This window comes from Solanum lycopersicum, chromosome 4, assembly GCF_036512215.1.
Source record: "Solanum lycopersicum chromosome 4, SLM_r2.1".
Classification (NCBI taxonomy): Eukaryota; Viridiplantae; Streptophyta; class Magnoliopsida; order Solanales; family Solanaceae; genus Solanum; species Solanum lycopersicum.
The window spans coordinates 32167499-32180296 of record NC_090803.1 but is presented as its reverse complement, the minus strand read 5'-3'; the positions used below and the strand labels follow the sequence as shown (position 1 = coordinate 32180296).

At 30.7% G+C, this 12798-nt stretch overlaps 1 long non-coding RNA gene across 2 annotated transcripts; it reads right to left on the bottom strand.

The window, feature by feature from the left end:
• Nucleotides 1-1239: 1239 nt before the first annotated feature.
• LOC104646805 (uncharacterized) lies at nt 1240-12683 on the bottom strand. Of its 2 annotated transcripts, none has more exons than XR_011220645.1 (4): nt 12544-12683; nt 3776-3874; nt 2160-2270; nt 1240-1491 (listed from the first exon to the last, which is right to left on the bottom strand). It is a non-coding gene; the product is annotated as an uncharacterized lncRNA (long non-coding RNA). The 2 variants fall into 2 exon arrangements; XR_740974.4 differs by lacking the exon at nt 12544-12683 and adding an exon at nt 3986-4313.
• Between the last annotated feature and the right edge of the window lie 115 nt (nt 12684-12798).

The window sequence follows — 12798 nt, the reverse complement described above, 5'->3', positions numbered from 1 at the left end:
TCATCATGCTTATTTATTCATAATTACATAATCACATCATTCATGCAAGCATACAATTAAGCATATAAAAGGGTTTACAATACTACTAACACATATCATTCACTATTAAGAGTTTACTACGAATAGCATGAAAACCATAACCTACCTCCACCGAAGAATTGAAATCAAGCAAGTTAATCCTCAAAGCTTGGTGCTTTCCTCTTCTCTCGATCGTTTCTCTCTCTCCCTTCTTGTTCTTTCTATTTTCTTATTCAAACCCTCTTTCTTTTACCCTAATTAGTATATAATTAAGAATAAAAGATGGAAATAATACCCCACTAATTAACTTAAGGTTACCTCTTTTAACCCCCAAGAATTTGAGTTATTAATATAAACCCACGAACTTTATAATTAAGGCAAGAATAGTCAAAAACGTCCCTTAAAACTTAACCAGAAATCCGACTCCAACTGGGATTACGCAAGCTGTGACGGGCCGTCGCGCCTGCGACGGTCCGTCCTGCTGTCCGTCGCCTAGTTCAGAAACTTGATTTTGGGTGAATGGCTTTTGACGGTCCGTCACACCTGTGACGGTCCATTCTGCCACTCCGTTACGAAGTTCAGAGAGTCGATTTTCGGTACCCAATTTCAGATTTTCTAAGTGTTTTGAAACGAGACCCTGCGATGGTCCGTCGTGTCCCTGACGGTCCGTCGTTGGGTCCGTCGCCTCAGCCTGTTTTTCCAGAAATAAAATCTGCTGCTCAAAACGACTAAACAGGTCGTTACAAATCATTTTTGAAATCAAGTCTAATGCAAATAGTGAAATAAATTATGAATTATAATATATTAATGGAATGATTGTTAAGATTCTTTATGGAAAAAAAATCTACGTAGATAAATTATTTTGATAAATTATTTCAAAATCAATAAAGAGAACAAATATTGCTCTTATAGTTTTGATGTCCCATTTGTTTCTTGTTGCGAGTTCTTTTAACAAATTCAATTTATTAAGAGTGAAAAATAAAAATGAAAGAAAAAAAACAGAGTGCATAAATGGGGTGAAGAAGAAGACAATTGGTACAGCCTACAGGGGTGGGGATTGGTGGGGTTACTTTCTTTTGGTCAAAAACATTATTTTAAATAAAAAAATATTTTGAGTTGTATTATTAATGCTGATTAGGATAAAAAAAAAAGAAGAGTAAAGTTTATTTTCAAAAAAATTAGGAATATATTCACGCGCTACTAGGCTGTGAGATACACTTATTTAGCCACGTCAGCATTTTGTGCTCAATACACACAGTTTTGAATAATTAAAGCGTTTAATAGGTACAAACCTTAGTTAAGGTGCTTAAATGAATTATGCAGACAACTTAAAAGGGCCACATATGACTTAAGCCAAAAAACAAATAACATTGTCTACATCCATTTTTATTTCCATTCCATCTCTAACTTCATTCCTTGGGGTACAACTACAAATCACATCCACTTCGTTTATGCTTTGTGAATAAATGTACTCTGCAAGCAAATAAAGGTAATTAGATACTAATCAAATAACAAAATTTATCAAATCAAATAAAATATGGCTTAACAATAGTCGAGTATGACATGGCTCAATCTTTGTGCGCACTAGTTTCTAGGAGAAATTACATACATGACCATCACAAGGTCCTATTGATTATCCATAAAGAGATTTCAAATCATTTTAGAAGCAAATAGCACCGCAGAGAAACTGTCTAAGTAAACAACAACCGATCAATGTTGGGTTCTAGTCTCACTAATTCAACAATGGCAGTAGGATTACAATATACTGGGATCACTTCAAAAAAATTTTAAAAATTGAACCATGACAGAATTGTCATTCGATCAAAGGTTTCAGGAGTTCTAGGCAAAATGAAATAACTAACAAGTATTCAAAAACATCCAACTTTCATAAAATAATTGTATGTGAACTCTCCACAATTTCATATCCCCATCTCATTGACTTTTAGTAGGTCCTTAGTAAACTATCGATATACACATAGGTTATTAACAAAAGATTAATTACTAATTAGAAATTCATTTCAAACACATTAATTTAATCAACATTTAGTAGGGTAAGTTAATAATGACAATAGACATACAATCATAAACTCAAAATCATAAGCAAAACAAAATGAAAATATTTCACTCATTTGGGCTATTACCATTTCTTGGTTGATGACCTTTGGAGTGGTACTCAGACTTGCTACCGCTTGTTGAAGTTGTCGTTCTTGCATTATATGCCAGTAGAGTCTTTGTATGTGCTTGCATTGTTTCTACCCAAAAAATATAAAGTAGTATTATCTACCCTCTAAGAAAGAAACTTAAGATTGATAATGTAATGTTTAATGAGGACTTGTTCCAAGTCCTCCACATAATGCTTGTACAAAGCTACGAAGACATTATTTACTTTGCAATATTAGCCTTTGTGATTGAACTTCAAGAATTTGAAATGTTGACCAAAAAAATGCAAGTTACAAATAAATTTGTGCTAAAACTGTGAAATTCAAGAATAAGCAGGGATAAATCACCATAAAAACACATTTTGACATATCAAATTTAGTTTTAACAACATCTGTTGATTTGATCTGATTACTGTTTGTAATACTTCATATGCTACTACAACTGATACTTTTGTATATATTTCCTCATATACTAGATTTTCAATTTTGAGATGCACAAAATTCATAAGATAAGCCAACATCATTTATTTCACAAATTATATTTTTACTTGAGTTCTCTTTAATGTATCTTTATTAGAAATATTAAATGCTTACCAAATAAATCTTTAACATAATTACTACAAAAATTCTATACAACCTTTCAAATAAGAGGAAAATAAAGAAACAAGACTGCCCCCAATAAGTTTAGAACGATTATAGAAGTATCCGGATACTGAAATGAGAAAAAAAATTACTATGATACTAATTAAACTTTAGTAATTTAGTTACAAACCAGTTGAATGCGGAAGAAAGCAACTTTAGATATTTGTTAAGGGAGGGCTTCAATGCTCCTGAAATATCAAGGCATATACTCCATTTATAGTCTATTTTTGAATGAGTAACTTTTATCCTAAAATCACTGTTATATTTATCAATGGTGAACGTATTTTAGCCACGCTTTCAATTAAAATGATACTTGTCACTATGGAAAGTTTCTCGGTAGATAGCAAGATCCATTATTATTCAAGAATTCCTATTCGGAAGCCTAACATAAGGTTATGTGAATTCAATAAATACATAATAACACTTAAAAACTTGATCTTTTCATATTAAAGCTCCTAACAGAGTAGCATAATATAGAATTGGTTGATGATTCCTTTAATTAGTTTAAACAAATAAAATCAGCACTAGTCTCTCATTCAACATCTCCATCCATCAAATAAAAAAAAAGTGTTTGCCCAATCAAATTATTTTGATCAAATAGATGAGTAGAGAACAAGATCTAAAATTTGACCTAACATTCAAATCACCAGAAATAAGTTCATAGATCATCCAGAAAACACAAATCTTTCTATACAAGTGCATAAACACAATACATGTACATGTTCAGTAAACATTCTTCAACAAATTTAATGAAAAAAACTTTGTACGTGTTCACATTCTTCAACAAATTTAATGAAAAATAAACTTTGATCTTTACTCATTTTTTAAGAATAACTTTTTGTTGTGAACAGATCATACAAAGAGAAAATACAGAGCTTTTTCCAAATAGAGAGGAAGATTAAGGAGTAGGAGATATTCAATAAATCGAGTAGTAAATTTCTTCAGATAAAACTTACCGGTCGGTACTCATTAGTTAGCATCCTGTCGGGGTCTGAGTTGCTCTCAATTTTTATTCCGCGCCATTTCGATGTGACTGAGTCATATAAAAATCCTAACTGCAGACTAAACAAACTTAGAAAAGCCTATACATCTAGGTACATAAATACATACAAACATACATGATACATAGAATGCATATATATATATACGTTAATGAATTAGCTTACCTGAAAAGAGAGACATGGTGGGAATTTGTTTAAGCGAGAGGCAGAGTTCTAATTGAAAAAGAACAAAGAAAAGAGAGAGGGAATTCTGAAAGGGAAGGAGTTACAATTTGTATTCCCTCCAAAAAAAATTAGGGAAATTTTTGGTGAAATGTATTCCCGCAAAAATATAGCATAACTTAGCTTGAAAAATTCGCATCTATATTTTAGCTAGGGAATATACAAGCTAATTCCAAGCTATTTTGTTCCGAGATTTTAAAATGTAAAATGATTATTCTAGTTAAATTTGTAGCTAATGTTACTTTCAGCTAGAGAATTTATTTTTCTAGATAACATCTATATCTAATCGCATGTTTTCTTGTAGTGTATCTTGAAGTTCCACGTCATCATCACTACCACAACGAATGGTTGAATCTATGAAAAGTTCATATTGACTATTTAACTTTGAAAGTCCTTGATTTCTCTCCTCAACATTTATCCAATCTCTAAACAGCATCGATATCTCGAAATTGTCTTCTGCTAACAAATATATGTTGTCTTTAATTTGAAATCTTTTTACGCTGAAAGTTGCCTCCAAAGCTACTGATGATCTTGAATTTCAAACACATCCTTAGTCATCCTACTAAGTTTTGGAAATTGAGTTCCACGAGCCCACCAGCAGTTCAAGAGTTGTGATATACCTTTCTCGTTTGTAATATTATTTGACCCTTGCTCAAGATATTTAACAAATTCATATTTATTAGAAGAGTCAAGAATAAGTTTATGTTTCACTCTACCATGGGCACCTACTCGAGGCATAGATATTTGAGGATTAACAGCATTATCTAACGAACAATATTTATCATATCATTCCTTAACAAGTAATTTTACACTATTTTGACATGTTACCAGATCAATTATTCTTGTGGATTAATATCTAAATTTTGATAAATGCATTCAACTAAAAATTTTACACCATATTCTTTATATTCAGAGTTGAAAAGACTTGTAATTAAATGAATTTGAGGGATGGAAAAAAATATTTCTTAAATTTTGTAATAATAACTTCAATAGAAACTGTAAATAATCCATTTGTTTTATATTTAAAAAATAGAGATGATATCTCACATATATTTATTAAAATTCCGGAAATAGTAGGATAATACATTCCAGACGAAAAATTTAGTAGCATCATAAAATGATTTTAAAAATATTCTAATTCATTTACTCCTTCCAATCACTATCATTAAGTTTAAATTTAAGATAAACATTATGACAATTAAATTGCATAGTAATAGGTTCTCAATATGTGTAAGTAACTTCAAGCATATCATAAAAGGAAATCCATCTAGTTTTAACATATTCCAAAACTTTTTTAAATGGAAGTTTACATGTCTTACAAAGCTCTTTAAATTGATTAAATCTACTATTATTATGCACATGAAAGATATAGAGACAATTATTATCAACTTTATCACAACTATTTTCAAATAATCTCACATCATCACTGACAACCAAATTGAATACATCCGCAACACATCTAATATGAAAAACATTTTTACTAATAGTACAAAGTCTAGGTTCAAGCATATTAATAGCATTTAAATTAGAAGAAGCATTATTTAAAGTAATACTAATGACTTTATCATGAAGTTTGAAAATATCTGAAATTTTCAACACATTAGTAGCAAATACACATTCTAGTTTTTTCTCTTGATAAATTTTATAACCAATAATTCCTTTTTAAAACAATTCAATTGTAATCAGTCCATTGCGCAGTAACAATTAAGTAATCAAATCCATTAGGAGTACGACCCATATTAGTGGTAATAACAATTCTACAATCCATTATTTCAAAATAGGCACACAAAAATGACTATTTTTTTTAAATTAAAAAATATCTCTTTTTACCATGCTTCTTGATAAAACTTTAAAACTAGAATTATATGTATCACAACTATATGCAATAAAACTTGGATGTTCTCCAAAAATAAAAAATAAATCACAAACAATAATCATTTCAATAAAATTTCACAATCACGATCCTTATTATAGGTTCGATGTGTAAGAGGACCACTTGAGTTTGAAGTATTTAATTGACTTTGAACCATATTTGACCCTCTAGCTGATGCTCCAACACTAAAATCTTCACAAACACCAAGAGAAGATAAATATGTGAACCACTCTTTACTATGTTTTTGCATCAAATGCTTTTCTAATCCCCCCCGTTGAACCTCCACTTCCATTAAATTTATATTTAAAAGGTTGTTTACAAAGATTACATAAACTAGAAGTTTTTTCTTCATTAAAATTACAAAGTTTCCACATATTTGATTTTAAAGTACGTTGCATCTTTGTCTTACATCTATTTGGAACAATGGGGGGACGACTAGTTTCAACCGGAGGATTGTCCTCCAGAGGTGAAACTTCAGTAATATTGAGGTCGGGACTAGTAGGTGTATCATCTAAATCTATTTTTTCGGCAATTTTTATTTCTTCATTTTCTTGATAGTTATCATAATGTCTTTTAAAAAACTCATAAGAAATTATAGGATTATTCGAATTAATTTTTATAGGACCGAGATGAGAAAAACTAATTTAATTCACATGCGTAAATTCATTCGTATTCATTCTAACTAGAGGAAATTAGATTTTGAAGAAGTAGAACCTTTATTATTTTTTGTAAACATATCTTTAACACTTTTTTTAGAAAACTCCATGACATGAAATTATAAATTATATAGTACGAAATTAACAAGAACAAATAAAATATAATAAGAACAATTTAAAATAATAAATACAAAAAATAAATATAAGATTAGAGAGTGGAACAAAGTTAGGAAACATTTATATGAAGAACAAACAATTATAACCGAAAAAATTAATGTCGAAACTTGAAGTTTGGAGATGATTCCTCCTCCAAATGTTGAGCAAGATTGAGAATTGAGAGAAATCAATAATTGTTAATTGTTATAGTATATATGCAAATTGAAATTAAAATATAAAGAGAGGAAATATATATAGTCTTTAGAAATTTGTAAGTATGTGTTGAAAAATATTGTAGTTGAAATTGAGAGCTCGAGAACGAAAACGCTGGAAAATAGTATTGTTGGGAGTCTTGGGACGAGGAACTTGGGGCAGCGGGAAGGAGGTAGGCCGACAAACAACTTTTTTTAATATATAAAAATTTTAAAATATAAATTAATTAATTAATAAAAAATAATTAATCGGGTTACCAGACCATAATCTGACCAGAATCGAAATTTATCAGGATCAACCCGATTGAGATTATCGAGATGAATATTTGTTAGGGCCCCATCCCAAGTACTGGTTCAAGGTGTCCCGGTTTGTCCCATAGACAATTGGACCAGAACAAACATGAATTGTATCGAACCAGTACTGGTACATCCCGGTCTGATGCCTAGCATTATAAATAATGTCACCATAATCAATCCCACTATAACTAATTTCATTATAACTTATCGAGAAAATGATCAAATGACCCTCAATATATTAATAGATTTCTAACTACACACTTATACTTCGCGGGTGTCCTTTTACCCCATTGAACTACTTTAAAATGGAATAATAACCCCTTAAATGTTGAGTTGACATATATAATGTATTTCACTCTCTTTAAGAGAGTGAGTTGCCTATTTTTTTAATTTCATTTTTTTCTTATTTTCTTTCGCTTTCTTTCTTCTTATTTATCTATACAACTATACATTTTTCACCATTATTATTGTTAAAATCTTTTCAATGGATGTTTGGTATAAAAATTATCAACAACTAATGCATTTTATGAATAAAAAATTTTTCAATATACTTATTAAGAACATGTCTAACAAATTAAATCTATTTTTTTTTAATAAAAATATAACCATTAAATAATTTTTTTTAAAGTCATGGACTCGAGAACAACAAAATCAAGGTGAAGCAATTGTATATTTTAAAAAATATTTTCAAACTTATAATATGAAACTAAAACAACACAATTTCTTCTACATTTTTTAAGAAAGATTCTACATGTTCTCCTAAAATTCATGAAGAATCAAAAATAAAAACCTAAATCATAAATTTAATCATGAAAATTTGGAGGGAGAAAGAATAAAGAATGGGGAAGAGAGAGGGGTTTATCTAAATGGTGTCACAAATTAGTCTCAAATTGGTCTTCTCATCTGCGATGATTTTGAGGTGTCGACAGAATGTTTAGGCACTAAATCTGATTTCAAATATTCATGACCTATTTCATATGTATCTGAAATTGCCTAAGGAAAAATTGAACGAAATGTAAAAAAAAAAATCTAGAAAAATAGTTGAATTTATTGAATGAAAGATTTGATTAAGGACCCCTATCTTCTATTCTCTAGAGATCCAGAGTAGATCAAAAAGTGATTTGAATTTTTATTTTTATAAATTGTTAGAGATACAGAAATTTATTGAGGTAAAAATGGTGTTTATCATAGTTAGGGCTGAAGAAATGACCGGGGAAGAAAGGAAGAGGAACGGGGAGAACTTTTTTTTAAAAAAAAAAATAAATGACGAAATACAAGTGTCAAGTGCCTTTATTTCACCACAAGACACATGCCTGGTAACAACATTTCAGGGAAGAAATACTTGCACTTGTAAATTGTTCAGGGGGTTATACGACCGCGGTAAAATATAAGTATGTAGTTGAAAATCATATAATTAAAGCTGTTAAAATGGGTCGGTCCAACTCAACCCAATCCTAACGGGCTAGAGAGTTAAATGGGTTGGGACGGGCTGATCCTTTTAATTAAAGGACCTGTAAAATAGCAATCCAACCAAGCCCTAAGCGGGCCACGGGTTGGGATGGGTTGACCCTTCAACGAAAAACGGACAACATTTTTCTCTTTGAAAGAACACGAACGTTGATGAATTACACATACTTTAGTGAATATTTACAAAATAAATACATAATAGCCAAGATACAACATTCATAAGTTTCATCCGAGCAAAAAAATATTACATGATCACTATTTTCATAAACAAGAAATAAAGTAAAAGTGGAAAAATTGCCATAAAGACAAAAGTAAAAGAGGTCAAAGATTCTTCGTTATAATGGAGTAATGAACTTGGGCTAATAAGAAAATTTGGTGGGCTAATGATCCTAAAATGTGTAAGATATGTAAAAACTATAGTCTTGATTTATATATTGATATTTTAAAAATATTTATTGACAAAATCTTAACAAGTAAAACACTACTTAAAATATAGGAAAACTTGCATAAATATATCTTAAATAAAGAAATATTTCTATTATATCAATAACATTTTTTCACTTGATCACTTTAAAACATTTATAATATACTTTTAATTCATATTAAAAAGAACAATATATTATTCACATATAATACAAGATTTATTTATGGATTATACATTTATCACACATTTTAATACACTTATAATGCAATGTATCAAATTTTTATTAAACAAGCATAATATATTCTTAAAAACAGTTAAAATACATATATATTACATATTTGATTCACTTTAACATAGTATTGCTATAAATGGTCATAAATAAAAATATATCGCTAAAATCAATAATTATTTATTAAAGACACTAATCCAAGTAATTTTTCTTTATATATATATATATATAACAAATATTTTAAAAAGAAAAAATTGTATATAACGACAAACTAATAAATCAAATCAAATGCTATAGCCACACTTTAATTTAATTGTACCTTGTAGAAAACTGTTTGTTAGTCACCTCTCTCCCTCAAACTCTCGCTCGCCACTCTCCTTTTCTCGCTCGCTCCCTCTCACTTTTATACAAACACAAGTGTATAAAATGTGTTTATGTTTGTATAAAGCGAGAAAGAATTATATATATGCATATATTTTCGTTCCCTCTCTCCCCTCTCCCAAATCTTGCTTGCCACTCTCCTAGATCTCGCTCGCCACCCTCACATTTATCGCTTATACAAACAAAAATGAAATGTATAAATTGTGTTTCTGTTTGTGTATAGTGAGAAAAAATGTATATACACTAAAAAATACATATATCTTTGTCCTATATACTTATAATTATATAATACAAATATTTCCCTGCCCAATTTCCTTTTGTCTTTCTCTCTTTCTCATTTTGTACATACACAAATTATACAATTGATTTGTATACAATGTTTTCTTTTATATATGTATAGTGAATTATACAATTGGTTTCTTTGAATATGTATAGCAAACTATATATATTTATGTTTGTTATGGAGCATAATTATGCAAACTTTGCTATAACATACAAATATGAATTTTGTGTTTGCTATATGTGAAAGTTGCTCATTTAAAAATTCACTGCCCGGGGGTTGTCCTCTGAGGTTTGCTGGTTGGGCTTACGAGATCAGCGGGTCAAATGAGGTTGGGCTAACAAGCCTCGTTTCTAAATGGGCTGAAAAATTGAGCCCAACCCTATTTAATTCAAGGGTTAGGTCGGATTAGCCTAGTGGGCCAATCCAATTTCGATAGCTCTACCTATAGTAGACTTGTAACGACCCAAAGTATCCCTAGTCATTACCAACGTCAGCGTCCTCAAAGAGGACTAAGACTAGCCTCTTGATATTCGTCATTACGCTCATAGGTCAAAAAGTGCAGAAATTTAAAACTTTTTATCTATTGAGGTTTACCTCTCACTAGACCTCTCACATACTACATATAGAGTTTACTTAGACTCCTCGCATATGAAACTTACTTAGGCTTCTCGTTTAGACAACATAACCAATACATAGGAATTTAGTCTAATACTTTGTATCACATTAAATCATGTACAAGAGTATAAACGTTTAGACATAGCCAATACAATAACAATACGCCATTATAGGCTTACATAAATTGTCTCAATGATAAAAGAAAAAATAAAGTCTCATACATAGAGTGGAACATGACAACATCCCCGGACATGAGGATTCACCAATGACTTGAAAAAAGATCCAAGTCTTCCTAGCAATTGACCACAAACTCTTTAACAATCACAACCTAAAATGTTTGGAAAGAAGGGATAAATATGAGTAAGTGCATCACACGTACTAAGTATGGCTTCTATGCACAAAAATCATCACTGCATGAGAAAAAGGACATTTTAGTCAAAATCATGTTTTCTATCAACTTAACTCAAAATGCAGATATAATAAACATAGTAAGTCAATTTAATATAATAGCAACCTAACATGTAAACCACCTAAGAAATACTTGTGCAATGCTAAAGATAGAGCCACATAACCCTATCCAATCTAAGTATCACATTAAGCAAACCACTTCATACATACAAAACATATTCTCTTATTTCATCATGACATTCTTAATACACCAGTACTACTCATAGCTTATCAAAATAATCATAATCATAAGAAGAACACTACTATAGCCATTCCTTAGAATCCCACAAGTGCAATTTGCAAGCGAAGTCTCATACCTTCCCTTACACCATGTAGAAACCTTCAAGACAAGCCCTAACATGAGTCCATGTACTCAAATTGTTCATTTACTTTTACATTAGGGAAATAAGTGCAATAACCGACATTAGACCATGTGAGCTACATGGAATTTAGTGTTCTACTCCTACATTGAAAAGAGAGGGTTAACACTTGCCCAAGGAGTAACCATTCGTACATAGTTATCTAGGTGGATCCACTAAGATAGAGTCCTATGTGGACACATAGTTAGGGGTCAAGGAGATTGTTACTAGAAACCTTGACTTACTAACGTGGAGGTTTTTATCTCGTGAGACAACACATATTGTGGGAATCCGGACTTGCTACTCGTGAAGAAACCCATGTGAGAGGACGGAGTTACTAAACGTGAGACCTCCATCTCATTTACATGCCCTTTCGGTGCTAAGCATTTATTTCCTTTAATAATCATCATACTTATCATACAAGATCACATTAGTCTCTTCTAGACCCCTATGTGAACATATTACCATAATAGCTCATAGGTACTCATAAGTGAGAACTATCCTTTCACTTTAGAAACCACATATAAGTGAGTAAACCTTTTACTCAACACTTTATTATAATCATGAGAAACTACTTTCAATCATATAATAATCATACCATAACATACTTGCATATTTCATAACCAATTCAATAGTCTAGGGTTAAGGACGAGGAATACTCATTATCAGCATCACACCCACACATTAGACATAAAGACATTACAATCTAAGTAACTCATATTTCATAATTGAATACTTCAGTTACCAAAGAACACATAGCCAATGCATAATTAAGGTAAATTCAAGAAGCAATTACATAATTAACATCAATATAGTTAATCAACATATTCATTCTCTTCACAATTCACCTTCTCAATTCAAGATTTTCATAAAATTGGGGGAAGATGTGGGTCCATGGGAATACTGAGTGAATAACAAGAATTAACCATGAATATATACTTAAACAACATTAATTGACCATAATTCATCGTAATTGATTCGTAATTTCATTTTTCAAAGAAGACCTATGTGTAGAGAAAAATCCTAATTTTGAGAGACTTAGAAATCATCTTTTGGAGGGACCTCTTGGGGAAAAGAATCTCAAGATTGAAAGAACCCATACCTTAAAGATGAATAGCCACGAAATTTGAGTAGAACCTTGGAGGATTTGCTCTTCTTCTTCAAACTTCAAAGCTTCTTTCATGAAGGGTGAATAGAGAGAGAAAGTAGAGAGAGGTGAGAGCTTATGGGTTTTGATTTAAGGATTTGGTTTGTGGAAAATTGTGGTGAGAAACAGATTTAAAATCAATATATAACCCTCCGATCCTCTAAAGTACCCAAAAGATCCCTCACTTAAATTGACCTTTTAATGAAGTCG